Raw genomic sequence first — 9,317 nt, 5'->3', positions numbered from 1 at the left:
TGCAAATGCTAACTTCTTAAATTTGATGACTATACTATTTAAATGTGTATTTTCCAAATAAGTAACTTCAAAATATCATTATCAATTTTCATATTTTGATGATATTATCTTTGCATAGTAAAAGTGAAATCTGAGGTTTTATAGGTGATTCTTATTATAGTCTTGTGTTTTGGTTTAAAATATTACTAAAATCTTTCTCCTTTGGTTGTAGCTTCAGTTCTATCATAATCCAAATATTAAATGAGGCTTTCCCCTGCTTTTAGAGAGAATAAAATGAAGAATTGGGATTAAAAATTCCTCTCTGGTATCTTCATTGGCTCAAAATGTCAACAAGAAGCACTTTAAAAGAGGAGGTAATGTTCGTAAACATAATTCTGATTTTATGGCTGACACTAGTTGAGAAAGTGCATTTTTACCTTCTCCAAATTTAAACATGCCTCTAATAAGAAAGCCCTCTACTAGCCACATAATTGGTGATACAATTACCCCGATCAGAAGTGATTTTTCTCCTCCATCATCAATGTCATGTAGACCACCAGAACAAATTGCAGTGGATCAACGTGCTAATTTAAATCAGTTGACCACTGTCCACGGGCAATCTGAAAGCAGCTACACTGAAGCAAATGGCTGTGTTTTGAACTTCATTACAACTACAACTTCTACTTCTCAGTAGAGCATCTTGTCTCCCATACAGAGCAATTAATTTGGACTGATGGTGAAGCCTTCTACTTTTCAAAATAGATATCACAACATATCTGCCAATAAATGTCATTTATCTAAACTTCAACCAGGGAGCAACCCACGGTTTCCAGTGACAGTGATAGCTGATACATCAGCTACCTCCCTTTCAAGGCCAACTCATCAGCCATCTTCAGTTTATGAATGTCATCCTAATTAAAACTGATCCACCAGAGGACAACCAGATTATGCAGGATTACAAAGATTAAATTTGATGTTGGTAAATGTCGACAAATATCTGCAATTTTCTTATTTGAACAATAAACTTAGATGTGTAACTTTATTATCCTTATTTTTTTTAAATAGTGTAAAAAGTTAAACGTGAGACTAAGTTACCATTTAAAGAAAAAAAGAGATATTTGATTGATATGATCATTTAATGCAACATATGGGTATAAATTTAAATAATTTCTAAGGAAGAAGAAAAAATTGAAGAATTTGTAAAAAACTAAAACATGGAGATAGGGTAAATTACTAAGTGGTTTCTGTTTCATCCTGGAAAGTATGAAAAGAGTTAAGTTAGGATACATTAGAACAGGAGATAAATGCAGGAACTGGCCCAGGGATCATGGTCTCTATTATGTCATTCCTGGTATCATAAAAGTCACATGATATAGACTCAGATGGCACATTAAGCATGTGATAGAATTTAAAAGCAATTTTATCTATGGTCTTCTCTGTGCTGTTTTCAAAGCATTCCAATTTGTGATTTCTTTTCCTCCCCTCAAGAATCTACACTATATTTTCAAGTGAATATTTTAAGTTATTTTATGATCCAGACAAAGACAAGCTTACATCCTAAAGGTGGCACTAAATGCCTTTCCACTGTAAGCCCACAAACTCAACATAGTTTAGTCATTTCATTATAGATCTGACATCTTACTAATTTGGCATATCTTTATGTTTCACTGTTTCTGGAAATACATCCAGGCAAATGTTTATGGACCATATTAAATAAAACCTCACAACTTTGGCTCCAGCTCTTCCTTCGACTTAGGATGTCCTCATTTTACCTATAAAGATTTTCGTAGTCTCAGCAGAGAAATCACCTCCTCAAGATATTTTCTGTCTATACCCCTTTCCTTGTCTAAATTGGATACCAGCACTGTAAGCACAGAATTTGCCACAGGATGCATTTTAGTATTTAGTGAAAGAAAAATACATGTTGACTTTAAGCAAAGTCTACTATCCTGAAACAACAAAACTATCATAGTTTTAAAACTGTTTCGTTATGTTCTTTACTCTTCACCACATACTAGCTCTTTTCGTAGCCCAAGGACTAGTCACTCAAAACTGTAATTGGAGGTATGTACAGTAGACAAAGTATTATTTTCTTCTTAATTCATACCTCCAGAGGCCTAAGGCATTTCATTCTCATTTGATGGATATTTTCCTGTCTCTTCATCACCCACCCATCCCAAAAGAGCTGATTCTTTTCCGCATACCAATAAGTATACTGATTTCTAATTAATTGACTTCCTAGAATCAGAGTTTATCCAGAAGAGACAGTGCCAATGCAAACATTTAATGTACGTTTATACACCCCACATAACTTGTGCCATTCTAACCTTCACACAGGAAGTATTTATGAGGTACTAGACCCTTGGTTGGGGTGGGTGAATTCAGTAACTAAATTGCAATCTAAACTGTGTGGACTAAAAAGAGGTGAGAGTGGTAGAATTAAATATTTGTCCAACTGCAATAATATCAAATTTCTGCAGATACTAGGAAATATAAAATATTCATGGAATACTTTGACTATTTCCCATTAATATAAAATACGAGGTGAAACATTTTCAGAATGTGAAATGAGCTGAATTTCTGGGATAAGTGTAGGCTTGGTCAGGGAGCCTAAGGCTTCTGCTCACAATCATGCAGCCAGTGTCAGCGGATAAAACTGAAATGGCAACATTGTGTCCTGAAAATGTGTCACCTGTTGTGAAGAAAGACTTTGATAATCTGGAAAATGGGTTAATGGATCAGGGTAAGCTCTAGAAACATCCCACCAATATGACCTATACCAAGAGAAGAAAAGAGCCCACTTTCAGCAGGAGACCTGTGTCTGGACAGCAGTGGGTGTTCCTATAACACAAATATCAAGCTTTTAAATTTGTCAGCTCAACTCTGATGGTGGCTATGTTTTCGCTTATATTAGCAGTCTTGGGTTCAGATGGGCTGGTTCAGCAGCTAATTACCAGCTCTCTTATCAGACAGTGGGTCTTACCGTGGTCATCATAACAAGGTTCTACACTGATAAGTCAAAAGCTACTGCTTACTTTCAGAATAAGAAATCCTAAAGAAAAATATTGTTTGTTTGTCCATCTATAGTTTTCTACCTGGGAAAAGTAGGCTATTTGCAAAAGTACAAAAGTTGGCTGGTGTTTTGAAAACTATTCTCTGAGCTCTGCCCACTGAATTCTTCCCACTAAATACTACAGACTTGTCTACCACTGTGTGTGTATGTGAAGATGGATTTTTAAGCAGTAACTAAGATTGTCTTAGTTGAGTCATCAGTAGATTATTCCTCTGCATGTTTCAGAATTTCTGTGAATTAAGAGTTTCATTGAGCCACCAGATTTTCTTCCAATCAGGGAGAGGTAGATTATATTTCTCCCAGTATACTAATTGTTACCTGTTCATTGAATCCCGAGCTAATGCTAGGGCCAAGCCACTGAACCCTTGAATTGGACTGAGGCATATACATTCTCCAATCCCCAGAGCCCAGCACAAGACTGTGTCTCCTTTTTAATTTAAGCTTATGTCCAAGTTTATTTTTCTTTTAATTCTCATTGTTGACACAACTTATTTTGTATTTGAACACCCAATGACTAATTTATAGGGACTGAACAGCTGATGTGTTCCCGTTCATCTACAAATAGCAATAACTTTTCTTTCATTGGACTACCTGAAATACACAGTCATCATTTTGAAAGCAGTCCTCAGTCCTAATAATGCAGAATCTTTACACTTCTTTGCCAGCACTTGAGCGAGGATGTTTCTTATGGATCTCAAGTATTATTTTCACATCCCCTTATGCATCCTTGAGAAAACACCATATTGTTATCCAAAATAATGTTTTTGTCAGTATTGCATTCCCATTGCAAAACAGTTAAGAATTGTAGGTGTTCTGAGATTTTACCATGCTGAGATTTTTAGCAACCTAGTATGTTCCTTTCTTACTGATGCTCTTGGGGAGATGAGACCTTTGGTCAGAGACAGTGAACTTGATCACTCACAGCAAAAGCAGCCATGGTTAACTTTTGTATCCATTCACTAATCTCAGATGAATACACAGAGTGAAATTTTGACGCCTACAGAATCAGTGGGCTGTTATCATGAAGAAAGTTTAAAGCATGATAAAACCCTAATTATATTAGTATCTTTATGTATAATTTATTAGAATCAATTATTTATTAGTATCTTTCTCTAAGATAAGTCTACCATGACTCAAGATTGCTTGCTGCAAAAACAATCATGTGAAGTGACTTGGGAAACATTGTTCATTGTCTTTCCATTTTTCCTTCTGCTTTTATTGAGATGTAATTGACATAAAACACTGTGTAAGTTTAGATGCACAGGGTAGATATTTGAGTTACATTATCATGAAGTAAATATTATAGCAACTTTAGGGAGAATTCATTATATCATTTAGATACAATATTAAAGAAATACAATTACTCTTTTTGTTGTGATGAGAAAACTTATGGTCTACTCTCTTAACAACATTCATATATAACATAAAGCATTATTAATTGTATTTATCATGTTAAAACTTAGCATCCCTTGAACACGTTTATTTTATGGCTGGAGGTTTGTATCTTCAGAGTGCATTAATCTAAATCTCCTTTTCCAACCCCTTCCTCTGTTAACTACAAATCTGTTTTTTTCTATAAGTATGTCTGTTTGTTTTTGAAGTGTAGTTTAATGTATAACACTGTGTTCGTTTCTCTTACATAACATAATGTTTGCAAATTTTAATACAATTCAAATTGATCACAAGAATAAAACTAGTTATGATTTGTTGCTATTTAAAGATATTTCATAGTTATTGACTATTCCCCATACAGTGCATTTCTGGTCCCTGACTCAATTAATTTGTCAGTTGGAAAATTTTCTCTCTTAATTTTCCTCACTATTTCTTTTTCTTCACCACATTTCCCTCCTTCTTGTAAACAACCTGTTTCTTTCTATATCTCTAACTCCTTTTCTGTTTTGTTATGTTAATTTGTTTTAAATTCTAAATATGAGTAAAATAATTTAGCATTTGTCATTATCTGTCTGAATTATTTCACTTAGCATATTATCCTCTTGGTCTACCCATTTGTTGCAAAAGACAAGAACTTATACTTTTTAGAGCTGAGTAATAACCCATTGAAATTTTATGTGTGTGTGTGCATATATATATATACTGTACATATATATATATTAAGTGTATGTGCATATATATATAAATATAGATAAATCTTTAGTTGATAGATGGTTAGATATATATATTATAAACAGACATTTTCTTTATCCATCATTTATTGATGAGCAATTAGTTTACTTCTATATCCTGGCTATTGTAAATAATGCTGCAGTGAATATAGGGTTGAATTTATCTTTTCTGAATAGTGTTTTTATTCTCTTGGATTAAGTATCCTGATATGGAAATGTTGGATCATATTTCATTTTTTTTTGATAAAACTCCAGAGTGTTTTCCACAGTGGCAATAAAAATTTACATTCACTCAAGCATTGCATCAGGGTCCTTTTCCTTACATCCTCACCAATATTTATATTTTTTATCATTTTGATCACTGTCATTCTGACAGGAGTGACATAATTTCTCATTGTGTTATGGACTTGCATTTTTCTGATGGTTAGTGATGTTGACCATTTTCATGTGCCTGTTAATTACCTTTCTCCCACTATATATTCATTTTTTTGTAATGAGCTAAATGACCATTACTGTCTGATTTCATTTATAGGCATTCTGTAGTGTTCCATTATTCTCTTTGTTCTGTTCCTCTACCATATTCATTATTGAAGCTTTGTATTACAGTTTAAAATCAGGGACAGTGATACTTCCTCTTTGTTCTTTGTAAAATTTGTTTGTGTTTTTAGTTTGCTTCCTTTTCATTTCTTTTCTTTTTAGTGATTTCAACTCTTATGTGTTTACATGTAAATTTAAGAATTATTTTTTGTAAGTGTCTGAAAATGCACTTTATATTTTGATAGGCACTGAAATTAATTTGTGTGTTTTCTTCGTTAGTACTGTCATTTAAACAATATATTTTTCCTAATGTATGAACACAGTATATCCTTTCATCTGTCTGTATTAGCTTCAAATTCTTTTATAAATTTTTTATAGTTTTCTGGGTACAGGTATTTTACCTCCTTGTTTGGATACATTTCTTGATTTTTTTTTGTAATGCAACTGTAAATGAGACAGTTCCCTCACTTTCTCTATCTGTTAGCTTGTTGTTAGTGTGTAGAAATGTAAGATTTCTGTATGTTAATTTACATTCTGAAATTTTACCAAATGCATTGATAAGCCCTAGTAGTTTTGTGGCATCTTCTTTAGGATTTCTTTTTAAAGTATTTCATCTGCAAACAGATACTTTTACTCCTTTTCTGAAATAGCTATATTTTATTAACTTTTACTTTGGATAGCTATGGATAGAATTTCCAATATTATACTGAATAACAATGGTAAAAACGAGCATTCTTGTCTTCTTCCTGCTCTTACAGGAGATGCTTTCAGATTTTAATCAGTGAGTGTCATGTTAGTTGAGTTGTTGTCATATACGACCTTAACTGTGTTGAGGTATGTTTCTTCATGCCCACTTTGAGGAGCAATATAATCATAAATAGATACTGAATTTGTCAAAACATTTTATGACACTTTTGAGGAGACCATATAATTTTTATATTTCAGTTTGTTAGTTTGGTGTATCATATTGATTAATTTGTGGGTAATGAATCACTTTTGCATCCCTGGAATAAAAGGGACTTAATCATACTGTATAATACTTTTAATGTATTGTTTGATTTGTTAACAATTTAGTGATGATTTTTTCATGTATGCTTATCAGTAGTATTTAACCTGTAATTTTATGAGATGTTTGTTCCTGCCTTAGTAGTAGTGTGATACAGAAATATGGAAGCCTCCATCCTCTGCAAATTTTTGGAATTCTCTAAGAAGTATAGGTGATAGCTCTTCTCTAAATTTTTGGCAGAAGTCACCTGTGAAGATGTCTAGGCCTGTAATTTTGTTTCCTGGGAGATTTTGTTTAATTACTAATTCAATTTCATTAGTGCTAATCTGTTAATATTTTCTATTTCTCATTCCATCCTGGAGAACACGTCTTTCAAAAAATTGTCCATTTCTTCTAGGGTTTCCATTTTAATTGGCATATAATTTGTTGTATCATCTTATGATGCTTTGTGTTACTTTGATATAAGCTGTAACTTCTCATTCATTTTTGAGCTTTTTAATCTTTATTCTCTTTTTTGCACATTAGTCTCATTAAAGCTTAACAGTTATATTTATATTTCAAAAGCAATTATGTAGTTTGATTAGATGTTTCTATTTTTAACATTTTTAATTTATATTCTGACCTTTCAGCTGTCTTTCCATCAACTAACAAGTTTGTTTATTATTTTTCTACATCTTTGCTTTGTAGGATTATGTTATAAGAGAGAGAGATGTTTCTTATTTGTATAAGTGGGATTATTTTGCTATAAGCATCCCTATTAATACTTCTTTTGCTATACCCCATGGAATTTGTTTTTGTTGTCATATTTCTTTATAGATATTTCCTTTGATTCTTACAGCAATCCATTTTTGTTTAATATTGTATGATTTATCCACCACACTTTACAATTTTTCTCAGGTTTTTTCTTTCAGTAAATTTCTTTTCTCACAGGATCCATGTGTTTCTTCACAAAACACAGAGAAAAATAATAAAATTTATACAAATTGTGAAAGATCCAAATTTTCTAATATTATCTTTGAAAAATGAACAAACCTGTGGGTATTATCCTCCCTGACTTAAGAATATACTTCAAAGTTACACTAATCAAAACATCAAAATATATCACTTAAAGAGTCACATAGATTAATGGAACAAAATAAAGAGTCCTAAAATAAACCCACACTCATATGGTCAGTTAGTCTACAATGAAGGAGGCAAGAGTATACAATGGAAAAAGGGAAGTCTCTTCAACAAGTAGTCCTGGGAACACTGGATAGTACATGTAAAAGGAAGATGTAACTGCACTTCCTTCCATATTATACAAAATAGGATAAAAATGGATTAATTTCCTAAATGTAAAACCTGAAACTACAAAATTTCTGACCAAGAACAGGAGCAGAACTTCCTTTGAGGTAAATCATAGCAATATTTACTTTTGATCTATCTCCTAAGTAAAAAAAAAAAAGGAAAACTAACAATAACTGGTTTTAAATTTACTGAGGAAATAATAGATTTACTCTGTGATAAAGGGATTCCACTTGTGTAAGTGTGAAGTGCAAAACATCTTGCATAGCAAAGGAAACCTTCAGCAAGATGTATGACAACACACAGTATAGAAGAAAGAGTTTCAGACAATGAAACCAACAAAGTATTAATATCCATAGTATATATATAGCATATTAGAATCAAGAGTTAAAAAACAAAGACCCCAAATTAAAAACAGTTCAAAGATCTTCATCGAAACTTTTCAAAAACAGACATGTAGATGATTTCATGCACATAAAAAGAAACATAGCTTTGCTATTATTAGGAAATCCTAAATCAAAACCAGAATGAAATATAATCTCACAGCAACCAAAATGGCTATTAACAAATAGTCTACATATGACAAACATTAATAAGAATTTCGATAAAAGGGAACCCAGGTACACTGTTGGTGGAAAAATAATTTTATGCATCCACTATTATAAAAGTGTGGACACTGCTCAGAAAACTAGAAATAGAACCACTATATTTTGCAGCAATTCCAGTTTTTGGTATAAATCTCAAAGAAAATGAAAACATTAACTTTAAAGGATATACTACCCCCAATGTTCTTAACATCATCATTTATAATAGCCAAGGGTAGAAGCACAACTCAACTGCCCATCAGAAGATGATTGAATGAAGCAGATTTGAGATATAGATAAAGTAATAAATACTTAGTCATTGTCATATTAAAAAGTAAATTTCTGCCATTTGGAACAATTTGTCTGGACCCAGAGAGTGTTGCACATAGAAAAATATGTCATACAGAGAAAAACACTCTATGTTACCACTTTCCTGAGGAAACTAAAGATATAAGGGAAAGAATCTTAAAAAAAACAGGAACAGAATCACATATATATGTGTACTGTACCAAGTAGTGGTTTCCTGTGCAGACAGGGAAGAAGGATGAGAAGACAGATATGTGTAAGCTATTAGTAATAAATTAGAGAACCAACAGGGCTATATTTATAACACAAAGAAATATTTTAATAAGTTAATTGATTTTTAAGAGATTATAGGGATATTTTATAGTAAAATGTGCATGAAGATGGGAAAAACATTGAAGAAAAGAACCCAGGGTAATCAAAATATC

At 32.3% G+C, this 9,317-nt stretch overlaps 1 long non-coding RNA gene across 1 annotated transcript; it reads left to right on the top strand.

The window, feature by feature from the left end:
- Positions 1–220: 220 nt before the first annotated feature.
- Positions 221–1,021, top strand: LOC140694769 (uncharacterized). Its single transcript, XR_012070391.1, has 2 exons — positions 221–353; positions 695–1,021. It is a non-coding gene; the product is annotated as an uncharacterized lncRNA (long non-coding RNA).
- Positions 1,022–9,317: the final 8,296 nt, after the last annotated feature.

Source organism: Vicugna pacos, unplaced genomic scaffold (assembly GCF_048564905.1).
Source record: "Vicugna pacos unplaced genomic scaffold, VicPac4 scaffold_103, whole genome shotgun sequence".
Lineage (NCBI taxonomy): Eukaryota > Metazoa > Chordata > Mammalia > Artiodactyla > Camelidae > Vicugna > Vicugna pacos.
The sequence above is the reverse complement of the archived record's forward strand: the minus strand, read 5'-3'. Positions and strand labels throughout refer to the sequence as shown.